The sequence below is a fragment of the Microtus oregoni genome, unplaced genomic scaffold (assembly GCF_018167655.1).
Source record: "Microtus oregoni isolate MIOR12 unplaced genomic scaffold, Mior012 000018F_ref0000195, whole genome shotgun sequence".
In the NCBI taxonomy this organism is placed as follows: domain Eukaryota; kingdom Metazoa; phylum Chordata; class Mammalia; order Rodentia; family Cricetidae; genus Microtus; species Microtus oregoni.
The window spans coordinates 1182225-1194972 of NW_024543077.1; the positions used below are offsets into that span (position 1 = coordinate 1182225).

Sequence of the window (12748 nt, forward strand, 5' to 3'; positions counted from 1 at the left end):
TCTCTCCCTTCCCCCCTATCGCAGCTACAGGGCTTAGGGGAAGAAGAAGTCACTCTTCCATTTGCAGGGTGGGGTGGGGTGGTTAGTCTGTAGGCTGGAGGAGGGGCGCAGACGGTAGGAGAAACAGTTGAAGAAGGTGCTTGTTGCTCATGTTTCTCTCTCTGGTGCCGCTGGTCTATTATTGGTGTTCGCAAGTGGTGCTCCTTCCACATAAGGCCACCGCGCGGGTGCAGGGCGCATGCTCTGCCCGGCCCCATTGAAACTTCCTGCTGCTGGTTCTTTTGCTGGAGCATCTCGAGCGCTGTGCTTGCGGCTTGCAACCCTCACGCACCGAGCGCTCACACTCTTCCCCTCCATTAATCCTGATCCATGCCGCTCCTTTTCTAGCACTTTATTTCCCTCGGAGAAGGCTTATTTGAGTACTCCGAACATTGCCTTTGTCTGGGTACAGCCCTTGGCAGAAGAAACGTTTTCCAAATAGGTCTTTCTCTGCTCCCCCCTCCCCATTCTTTTTCTTTTGATCTGAGTGTAGATGACCAGGGTGGGCTGGGTATTTTACAAGATATGATAGCTATGACCTTTCTAAGAAAGCAGAGTCGATTTTCTGTTCTCCATGAAAATGAAGTTCCCGATATGATGGATTTACATAGCTAGGGAAAGGCCCGAATATGAAGTTCTTCAAAGTAACCTGTAGTGAAAATGCGTAATATACGATGTTATCGAAGATTAACCCTAAGGCGGTTCTTAAGCTGCTCTTCACCTGTCTCTTCTGAGAAACGTCTCAGTGTTGCTTTGTCTGCCTTGGAACTCTGCACATCATGCTGGCCTGGAACTCCTAAAAGTCCTCCTGCCTCTGTCTCCTCCCATGTGCTAGGATTAAGGCGTTTGCGACCGTGCCCGATACATCTCTTTACCGGTTCGCATTTTTTACACTCTCTCTGGCTAAAAAAAGGCTAATTTTTTAAAACTATGAAATTGGTGGACTTCATATTAAGATTTTCTGCAGAATTTCTTTAATCATTAAGCTTCTGATGTATTAATTTCGTTATTAAATTATATTTACATTCTTTTTTGAAGGAAATAGTTACTGTGAAGTAGGATACCTTAAGTTAAGTTTTAGGATACTTTAGAAATAATAGTAATTTATTTGTCAGAGAGAAAAATGTGAGAATTTTAGGGAAACTGATGGTAAATTGTTTTTAGAATTTATTTGGACGAAGTTAAGAGGCAGGCATGGGTGCCACTGCAGTTTGAATAGCAGGTAAGCCTGAGTTCCCCTGAATTTTGACCAGTGTACTTATTTTGTATTAGTACTGGAAGAGGATGGTTTGATATATCTAGCGTTGAGCTTTGGGCCATCAGCTAAGCAAAAACGCAACAGAAGTTGGACTAAGGAATCATTTGCCTCAGCATTGCCATTGATATAGTTGCTAAGGATTGATAATAGATTGGGTCAAAATCTAAGAATAATTGTTAATTAATGTCACACTGTTCAAGACACATGGCAAATGAAAAGTCTCTCTGAAGGTGGAAGTTTTTCCTGTGCAGGAAAAAGATTTTCAGAATTTTGATGATGTCTCAGACAACTTACAATAGTTAAGCGGATAAGATTGACTCAGTCTTTTTTGAGAAAGAGTTTGGTAAGAGCTGAAAGACTGGGCTTTTGTGTTGAGCAATGTGATGTATGGTGGTAGAGCAGTTGTTTGGGTAATATGGACCTCAGTTTCTTTAGTAGACAAAGGTAATGGCATAGGACCAAATGAGGTGTTTCAGAAAACCCTTTCAGGAACCAGGCTCTTACAAATACTCCTGTATTACAAATCACACTAAAGATGTTTTTCAGATAAAAGATGCATATTACATTTGTAACTAGCCTTAAGTTTTTGATAGGTTGGGAGTGCGTAGCGGTGTCTGTGATATAGTCAAACAAATTTTGCTTTGTCTAAGTTTTATTTAAAAAAACAGTTCTAAGGGGGCTGGAGTGATGGCTCAGAGGTTAAGAGCATTGCCTGCTCTTCCAAAGGTCCTGAGTTCAATTCCCAGCAACCACATGGTGGCTCACAACCATCTGTAATGGGGTCTAGTGCCCTCTTCTGGCCTGCAGGCATACATACAGACAGAACATTGTATACATGATAAATAAATAAATATTTAAAAAAAAACAGTTCTAGGGCTGGAGAGATGGCTCAGAGGTAAAGAGCACTGGCTGCTCTTCCAGAGGTCCTGAGTTCAATTCCCAGCAATCACATGGTGGCTCACAACCATCTGTACTGAGATCTGGCGCCCTCCTCTGGTGTGTGGGCATACATCGAAGCAGAATGTTATATACATAATAAATAAATAAATAAATAAATAAATCTTTAAAAAATAACAAAACAAACAGTTCTAGTGCCATTTAAAAAGTTCTAATTGGGCCGGCTGGGATAGCTCAGGGTTTACTGCAAGCTGTCCTCTAACCTCTGCATGTGGTTTGGCACACAAATGCACACAGTAAATAAAAAGTTCTAATTTATATAAGTTTTATTTTTTCATAGTGTTGAGCGGCTCTTAGACTGTGTGTGTTTGTAAAGATTTATTTATTTATTATGTGCAGTGTTCTGCCTGCATGTATGCTGCGGGCCAGAAGAGGGCACTAAATCCCATTACAGAGGGTTGTGAGCCACCACGTGGTTGCTGGGAATTGAACACAGGACCCCTGGAAAAGCAGCCAGTGCTCCTAACCGCTGAGCCATCTTTCCAGGCCTTAGAGGATGGTTTTATGTGTCTTTTCCAGTCCTCTGCTCCCCCAGCTGGGATATGGAAGGAAGATAGTTCAGTTCTTGAATGCAGCATTTATTGAAGTAGAGTTAGCAGCAAGTTTACCAATTTGTCCATTTAGATGCTTTGTGACCTTTTTCCTAAAAAGTCGTTTGCAAGCTTTAATTTGGTACTGTGGCTTCAGATTAGGATGCCCTGTTCCTTAGTCAAGGAAGCTGCCATGGAACGGAAAATAGAGCCAGTCTCCATTCTAATTCCAAACATGACAAGTTTGTCCTGTGCCCCATAGTAAGATTCCATAGGTTATTCTGGTTGCTTAAAGATAAAATAAAACCATGAAAAATTTCAATTTTGTTAGATTCATTTTTCTTTTTTAGAAAGGAATTGTGTGCGTCTTGAGGGTTTTGCCTACCTGTTTCCACATGAGTGCATTTGGGCCTGGAGTACTTGGAGGTCGGAAGAAGGCGTCAGGTCCCTTGGAACTAGAGTTATAGATGGTTGGGAGCCACCATGTGAGTGCTGGAAATCAAACCCGGGTCCTCTGCAAGAGCAAGGAATGCTCTTACCCACTGAGTCATCTCCCCTGCCCCAAGATTCCCTTTTCAAATGGTTTCCAAGGACCTAATGAGTGGAGCTGGTGTTATTTTATTTTATTTTTTGGTAGAGGGCTGCTTCAAGGAGATTACTGAGACACCAAGGGTACCATGAATCTAAAAGCTTGGGAATCTGCTCTAGAGACTGTCGTTACCCTTTGGGTCTAGAAAGAAGCAATGACTGTCACTTTATTTTATACGGAGGAGAAACTTAGACGCAGGATAGATTTCAAGCACATCCCCTGACCATTGGTGTTACTCAGACTGTGGTTTGGAAAGCCCACGGAAAGTATCAACCATGATGAATTCATAGTTGAGACAGGGTTTCTCTTGTTTGTGACTCTGTGCAGCTTTGGGACAGTTTTTCTGTCTCGGCCTCCCACGTTGTCATTGGAGGGCTCCGGTTATAGATGTCACACCTGCCTTCTGTGGGTTCAGGTGATGGAACTCACTTCATGTACGGCCACCTCCTGGTCCCGGAAGGGGGGTCTCACTGTGGAATGCTAGCATTTATTTATTTACTTACTTATTTATTTAGAGGCAGGGTTTCGCTGTGTAGCTTTGAAGCCTGTCCTGGAACTCACTATATAGATCAGGCTGGCCTCATTCACAGAGATTTGGCTGCCTCTGTCTTCCAAGTTCTGGGATTAAAGGTGTGTGCTATGGTCTGGTGAGAATTATTTGTAATAATTCTTTGTGCAGGTGTGGTTTGAGAAGTGACTTATCTAATAATGATATTGAATAATGGTACAATGTAGCCATGTGTTTTTTGCATGATATTAAATTGAATTTTTTATTTTTGAGATGCTCTCATTATGTAGCTTGGTTAATTTGAGATTTCTGTGTATCTTAGACTGGCTTGGAGCTCTATAAATAGCTGAGAGTGGTATTGAACTTGTGATTCTCCTGCCTCAGTCTCCCTAGTTCTGAGAATGTGGCCATGCTTTTTGCTTGTTTTACTCTTTCCTTGCTGGGGCTCTAACCCGGGGCTTTCTGCATGGTGGGCAACTCTCTGCCGCCAAGCCACCCCCTAGCTGAAGCTCCATATATAGTCTAGTTCTGCAGTCAGACACGTATGTCACTGTATGTCATGTATGAAAGGGTGTGTCTTGAGCTGGAGAGATGGCTCAGAGGGTAAGAAGAGCACAGTGGGCTGCTCCTCAAGAGCTCCTGAGTTCAGTTCCTGGCACCCACTTGGTGACTCACAGCCATCTATAATGGGATCTGGTGACCTCTTCTGGCACGCAGGCACAAAACTGCGTACATAATAAATAAATCTTTAAAAAAAGGGTATGTCTTTTATATTTAATTCTAACTTTGTATTTCTGGTGCTTAATCAAATTCTGCGATAGTCCTTTTTTTGCATGCATTTAATGAGGTGAGAAGATGACCATTGTAACCAGTAATGCCATCTGCTTTTTTGAGGGGAGAGGAAGGGTTTTGAGACAGGGTTTCTCTGTGTAGCTTTGGCTGTCCTGAATTCACTCTGTAAACTAGGCTGGCCATGAACTTACAGAGATCTGCCTGCCTATGTCTCCCAAGTGTTGGGATTAAAGATGTGTACTGCCCAGCCACCACCTCTTAATTTAAGCAGCTCTCAGGAAGTGGACCACGTGGGTTTATAATGGCAAGTCCGTGGCTTTACTGCAGACCGACCTGGGTTGGTTGAGAATTCCCAGACTATTTCTCCTAGCGGTCTGCTCTGTTGAGCCTGGGTGTCTCGTGTCTGACTGTGCAGTGTCATTTTATTTGTCACGGGATTGAGGTGGCCGGCAGTGACAATGGTGGCGAGGAGGCTGTTAGCGTGGTCCTAGGGCAGGAGTCAGTTGCAACAGAAGAACTTTCTGCTAATGTGAGACTCTTAATGCAAAGTGGCCTGCTTTTCCAGTCTTCCAGTTGTTCAGATGTTTACTGTGAAGTTTACTGTAATCTGTCTTTTGGGGCTGTCCTGGTGACCCAGCAGTTAAGAGCACTGACTGCTCTTCAAAAGACCCAGGTTCAAGTCCTAGCACCCTCACCATTTGTAACTACAGTTCAGGGAATCTGACATCCTTTCTGGTCTCTGTAGGTAGTAGGCATACACGCAATACACAGATATACATGTAGATGAAACACTCATACACATTAACAGGGTCCTAAGGGACTAACTAGCTCATGGCATGAGGACCTTAGTTTATACCCTGAACACCCACATGAAAGCCACGAGTATGGTGCAAACCTACAGCTCTAGTGCTGGTGGAGATAAAGGGGGCGGGGTGATGGGTGTGTCCCTGGGATTTGTTGGATAGCCCCAGTGAGTTCCAGCTTCAGTGAGAAACCTTGTTGAAAAATACGGTGGGGACCTATAGAGGAACACACATGACGTTCACCTCTGGCCAACACATGCACACTGGCCACACCAATAAGAAAGGTCTAATTTGTTTTTGTTTTTTTTTTTTGTTGTTGTTGTTTTGTTTTTTTGTTTTTTGAGACAGGGTTTCTCTGTAGCTTTGGAGCCTGTCCTGGAACTAGCTCTTGTAGACCACGCTGGCCTCAAACTCACAGAGATCCACCTGCCTCTGCCTCCGAGTGCTGGAATTACTGGGATTAAAGGCGCCACCACCGCTGGCTCAAGGTCTCATTTGTTACTCACTTCATTAGTTAATGTGCATACTGAGCATCTGTTGCACGGTAGTTTTAGCAAATAACGTAAGGATATAAAAGAAAGCAAAAAATGTTAGAAATGGGTCTATTTTAAAAGATTTTCTCATTTAATAAGAAGCTAAACTGAGTTTGTATGCTGTCCTCTAAAGCATTTTCCCTCTGGGATTTTATTGAGTGGAGTCTTGGTCATAGTCTATACGCTGTAAACTAGAATCATCCCTCACGACTTTGGTGAGGCCCTGTGTGTGATGGGAAAGTAAGAGTAACTGGGCGTAAGGAGCATGTCCTCTGACCATGTCTTCGGGGAGGCTGTTGATGTGTGTTGCTAGACTTGAGAACAGATTTCTACTCTCTGCTTTATGGGGATGGGCTTTAACATAATTGTCTTTCATCTCCCGACTTTACTGTAATGTAGATGCCATAAAAGATGATGCCAGGAGGCTTTTTCTGTTTTCCACCCAGGTCAGAACGTACATATTATCAAATACAGCTTGAGAAAATAGCTCCATGTAAGAAGTTATTTCTTGCCAGGAGGCAGAGGCAGGCAGATCTCTGGCAGCTCAAGGCCAGTCTGATCTGCTTAGTGAGTTTTAGGGCAGACAACGCTAAGTAGAGAGACCCTATCTACAAACAAACAAAAACTAGTTATTTCTTTCAGTAAGTAGTCCTTGATTGCTAACTATGTGCGTAAATAAACTCTTGGAATGTGTTATTAAGCCACACAACTAATGTACTTGCATTTGGTGAGCTTATAGTTTAATAGTGAAGATAAACAATGAAGCTGTAAGATTGTTACAGGAAGTTACAGGATAGCCAAGGCTACAGAAATCTCAAAAAACCAAGAGCAAAAAAAAGAAGATATATGACTCCAATTGAGTTATAGTAGCAACTCTACAGCTCGGTGTGTGCACTGTGGGAGGTACTTTTGTGTGCTTATGGATTTTTTTCTCTCTAGACAGTGTTTCTCTGTAGTATTGGGGCCTGTCCTGTAACTAGCTCTTGTAGACCAGGCTGGCCTTGTGTTATGGTAAAATTAAAATGCTGCAGGTCCCCAGTAGCTGCTGCAGGCAGCGGGTTCCCAGAGCAGCCAGTCCCAGGCAGGGACAGCACAGTTCCCCAAGTGACTGCAGTGGGCCACTTGCAGTGGGTTGCAGAGGGGCAGGGAGCCTTATGGTGGGTGAGAGACCTTGATGGGGCAGCGAGTCCCACGAGGAGAGACAGACAGATGGGCACGCCACGGGTGAGACAGACTGATAGGCATGCCATGCAGAGTGAGGTTGGATATTTATTTTTATATTTAATGTGTTATGGAGGGGAAAAGGGAGAAGGGCAGAGAGAGAGGGAGAAAGGGAGAAAGAGAAACAGGTGGGGGGGGCACAGCAGCAGCTACCTCTCTGAGAGAGAGACAGAAAAGGGAGGGACTCAGATTGGAAGCTAAAGATCAGCTTGCCTACACTTCGAATCACGGAGATCTGCTTGCCACTGCCTCCCGAGTGCTGGGACTAAAGGCGTGCGCCACCACTGCCCGGCTTGTGTTTATGGATTTCAAGTGGCAGCCTTGCCTATTTTCTATGCATCTTAAATACTTTTTGTCTCAAAAATTTCTCAGAATTAAGTAATTTTTAAAATGTTCTCTTTATGTGTGTGAGTGTTTTGCCTGAATGTATGTATGTATGTACCATATACAAGCAGTGCCCGCAGAGACCATCAGATCTCCCGGAATTATAGATGGTTGTGGGCCACCATATGGCTGCTGGGAGTTCAGCCTGGGTCATCTGGAAGAGTAACTGCTGACCCATATCTCCAGCCTCCAAAATAAATAAATTTAAATTCTGATTTTAAAATGCCTTGTAAATTTGGTCTCTTCTCAAATAAGGTCTTAAGGGTAATTTTTTTTTTTTTTTGTTTCTCTCTCTCTGGAACTTACTCTGTAGGCCAGGCTGGCCTCTAACTCAGAGATCCACCTGCCTCTGCCTCCCGAGTGCTGGGATTAAAGGTGTGCATCATCACTGCCTGACCTAATGGTACTTTAAAAAAATAATTTGTGGCTTGTGTTTATTTTCTTAAACCTTTAACAAGTAATTTATTTCATGTGTGTCTCTGTATATGCAAATACAGCCACACTCATGGAGGTCAGAGGGCAACATGTAGGAATCAGTTCTCCTGTCTTGTCTGTTCCGGGGATTGAACTCAGGTTCTCAGGCTTGGCAGCAGGCGCCTTTACTTGCTGAGCCATCTTACTGACCCTCCAACTTTGAAAATGAGCGCTTATTTGTGGGCCAGTGGGTGGGCCCAGCTTTGCCTCTGCGCTTTATTTTTGTGATCTGCCCGGTCCTGTCCTGTTGATTAGGACCACAATTTTCTGAAAAGGCAGAGGAGGGGGCAGACATGGCTAGAGAAGCGTGCTAGTCTTCCCATCACTGTGACAAAGATACCTGAGTAAGCAACTTGAAAGACAGATGATTTTGGCTCATGGTTTGTAAGTTTCAGCCGTGGTCCTCTGGCTTCGTTGTTCTGGGCTGGTTGGTGGTCAGGCCTCATGAGGGAATGGGATTGTGGTGAGCAAAGCTGTTCTCTTCCTGTCAGCCAGGAAGAACAGGGTTGGCGGGGGGGGGGGGGGGGATCTGTAGCACAAACCCAACAAGAAGTCCTCTCCAAAGACATGCCCCAAGTGAACCACTTCTTTCCCTTGGGTCCCAGTTCCTGACTGCTCGTTCAGCTGTGAATTCATTAATGCTTTAGTCCATTAGTGCTCTCATGATCCAGTCACCTCAGTGAGGGGAGGTATAATACCAGGCATATTAACACAATAAAAAATATGCATTAGGGGGCTGGAGAGATGGCTCATTGGTTAAGAGCACTGGCTGCTCTTCAGAGGACCTGAGTTCAATTCCCAGTACCCACATGGTAGCTCACAATCATCTGTAATGAGATCTGGCGCCCTCTTCTGGCGTGCTGGCATACATGGAGACAGAACACTGTATGCATAATAAAGAAATATATCTTTAAAAAATATGCATTAGGAAAGCCTCTGTTCTGTTCAGGGGACCTTTCCCATATGAGAACACGGGAGGGAAGTGCTCCAAGTAGAAGCAGCAGTGAACTGACGGCAGGAAAGGAGAGGATGAGGGCAGACCTCGACACAGGCCTCCAGCAGCAGGAAAGGAGAGGATGAGGGCAGACCTCGACACAGGCCTCCAGCAGCAGGCTAGCTTTCAGCCTTTCTACTGCACAGAGCTGACTTGAATTGTAAAATTAAGAAAACATTCAGAAGCCAAGATGTGGGTGGCATACACTCAGGAGGCAGAGGCAGGAAGATCAGGGATTCAAGGCCAGCTTTGGTTGCAGAGTGAGTTTGCGTTCAATCTGAGCTGTATGAGACCTTGCTTGAAAAAATTAGAAACAAAAACAAACATTGAGAGTGAAGGTTGAATCTGTATTCATTGTAGATCCCAAGCCTTTTTTTGTTCTTGTTTATCTTAGCAATTTTCCCAAAAATGAATTATAATTCTCTCACTTGCTTTTTTATATTTTTTGCATTTTATTTTTATAATAATCATACATTTCTTTGTTAATCACCAAAGCTTAATTAATAACAGTGGTTTTCTGAAGAGGCTCCCCAAAAGGGAACTTGAGCTGTGCCTATACGTTTTTAATCACAAATTTCCCATTGCAGTAAATGTTACCATCACCTACTCTAACTACCAATATCAGAAACCAAGGGCCAAGGCCAGATAGCAGCTGGGATGCTTTGTTGTTTATTGTCAATGCTTGTTGAGTCTGCTGTCCTTGTCCCCTTTGTGGGACACTTGGGTTACTCTTCTGTAACCCAAGTCCCTGAAGGCGTGAAAAGTTCTTCCCTGTGCTTATGCCTTTTCTTCCTCTCCGCTCTAGAGCTGACAGCCCTCTCCAGCCTTGTTTCCTTGTCCGCTCACTGCACACGGAGCTGGTTAGGTCTGCTCTGGGAGCATCCAGTGCTCCTCTGTCTCCTCGGGATGATCCGGTTCCCTCTGTAGGTGATCAGAGTCCTCGTTGTACTTTTTCTCCTAGTCTAGCTGGAGAGGCTAAGCTCCTTGATGGGGGTGGGGGGGCTTCTTGGTTATCACCTTAACCCTGTGACTGATGAGGAATAGTGTTTAATAAATGTTTATGGTGTGAAAGCTTTCCAGTTTTTCTAGGGCCATATTCTACTCTAAAACTTCTTTTTAGATCTAACTTCTTTTTAGATCTAACTCTAATATAAATTCTAAACTATTCACTAAACACTTGTATTCCTAGCATACAAGAAAGGAATTCTTTCTATTGACAGGTGAAAGTAATTGACTTGTTGGTTAACCACGTCCATCTAGCAGTTTTGTGTCTTCATTAGGTATGATATTGTGATTAGTGCGTGTAATTGGAAATGAAAACATACTCTGAAGTGATTTAGTGGACTCCGTCTGTGGCAGAATCTGGTCCATCATCTGTTTTTGTAAATAAAGTTTTATTACTGTACCGGCCTGTTTGTTTGTCCGCATCTTCTGTGACTGCTTTCAGATCGCTGTGGCAGAACTGAGTGCTCGTCCCAGATGTAGAGCCTGAAAAACAAAGTGTTTACTGTCTGGACCCTTCCCAGGAAAATAGTTCTTGATTTTCTATTCCAGTATGAAGAATGGAATGTATAAGAGTATTTATTTCTGTTGGTTAATACATACTTAGAATCAATATAATACAAACTAAATGCCTAAGTTCTGTGAGTGAAAATATCAGAATATCAGCATGTTTCCTTAATGCTAGTTTACATTTATACTCAGTTATTGGTCTGAAGCTTTTCTGTTAACAAGGTGAGACCTTTTGCTTGGAGATAGCTGCGGCTACTTCTGTACTTGTGCATAATTGTCGTAATGCAATGCTGGATGGCAGCCAAGTGGCCCAGTAATTGTCAGTAAGGGAGCAGATTTGTAGTCTTGCCATTAAACTGGCCTCCAGGTCTCATCCAAGACCGGAGATCTGGTCTGGAAGCATGCTCTTCATGTCTCCGGGAGGTTTATGTTAACTGTTGCTGTTCCCTTAGGTGAGAAAGGGTATTGAGAGTAAACCCTAAAACTGCTGTGTAGAAGAAGAAAGTTATGTAGAATGGGCTTTATTTGATTTTCGTCAATGTGAGGCTACTGCTGTGTAGAATACTAGACATGGAGTAGTAAAGGCTACTTAGGGCCACTTGAGAAACTGTTATTGATTCTGTCCTAATGCCAAGCCGAAGCTTGTTTAACTAGTTAGTGTATGGTGGTGCCAGCCTGAAATCTCAGCACTTGGGAGGCAGAGATATAGAAGATTGCCACAAATCCCAGCCTGGTCTACTTAGCATGTTCCAGGCCACACCCCATCTTGAACAAAACGAAAACAATTCATTTAACAGCTCTTAAAGAGAATGAAACTCAAACAGCTTTTGTTTGCTTGGTTGCTATTTATTTTAATTAATTTTTATTTATGTGTGGTGGTGTTTTGCCTGTGTGTATGTCTTTGTGAGGGTGTCAGATCCCCTGGACCTGGAGTTACAGACAGTTGTGAGCTGCCATGTGGGTGCTGAGAATTGAACCCGGGTCCTCTGGAAGACCAGCCAGTGCTCTTAACTGCTGATCCATCTCCCCAGTCCCTGTTTGCTTACTTTTTAAAGACAGTCTCACTGTGCAGATGTGACTGGCCTAGAATTTGTTATGTAGATCTAGCTGGCCTTAAATTCAGCTGACTCTGCCTTCAGAGTCAGGGATTAAAGGGCCTCAGTTTTCAAACATTTTAACAATGTTAATTTGATAGTTACGTATAGTTTTCTGTCTACATGCGTGCCTGCTCACCAGAAGAGGGCATCAGATCTTACAGATGTTTGTGAGCCGCCATGTGGTCCCTGGGGAATTCAGGACTTTGGAAGAATAGCCAGTGCTCTTAACCTTTGAGCCATCTCTCCAACCCCAAAGGCCTTACTTTCCATAACTAAATGATTATGCTTCTAGGAGAGCAGAAAACTTTGTATGTGTAGTAAAAGCACTGTGGCTCACCACATGCAGTAGTCTTGAATTTGAGCCCAGGTGTTCCAGGCTGTGTTTCTTGGGTTTGTGGCCTGAGGCATCTACTGGGGAAGTAGCATGGGATGAGGATTGCCAGAAACATCTCAGATTCATGACACTGCTTCATTTTTGAACTAAGTTTTGGTCATTGGGTGTTCAGAAGTATTTCACAGCCTCCACATTCAGTCCCATGACCCCATGTGGGTCCTGAGTTCCAGTTTAAGAAGCTGGGGCTTGTTGAGGGAAGGCATACTAGTTAGTGGCTTGCTAATGTATGGGGGTGGAGCGCTTGGTCATTAGTGTGTTCTACAGAGAGAGTGGAGAGACTTGGCTGTGAAGCCTTGGCCTTTGCTAATTTGAGTTATCTCAGAGGATTAGGTTTGATACTTTATTCCTTCTGTGCTGGATAACCTCAGTTGGCTTTACAAATGCAACTGTAACTTCCTCCATGCTTGGATGTTAACAGTCTTCCAGGAAAGAAATGGCAGGCTGGGCTTTTCCAGCCTGTGACCTTCCTTGCAGTTTGGAATATAGTAAGACTGTAACACATTGGAAAACTGTTACTGGGGACTGGAGAAATGGTTCAGCTGTTAAGAGCACTGGCTGATCTTCCTGAGGTCCTGAGTTCAATTCCCAGCACCCATCCATATGGCTTACAGCCATTGATAATGAGATCTTGCCCCCCCTCCCCCCTTCCCTCTTCTGGCCTGA

At 43.7% G+C, this 12748-nt stretch overlaps 1 protein-coding gene across 1 annotated transcript in view; it reads left to right on the forward strand.

Moving 5' to 3' along the window:
* The window catches only part of LOC121458740 (remodeling and spacing factor 1-like), a 101575-nt gene that overhangs the window by 1237 nt on the left and 87590 nt on the right, over window positions 1-12748 (forward strand). The gene's annotated exons all lie outside the window — the stretch shown is intronic.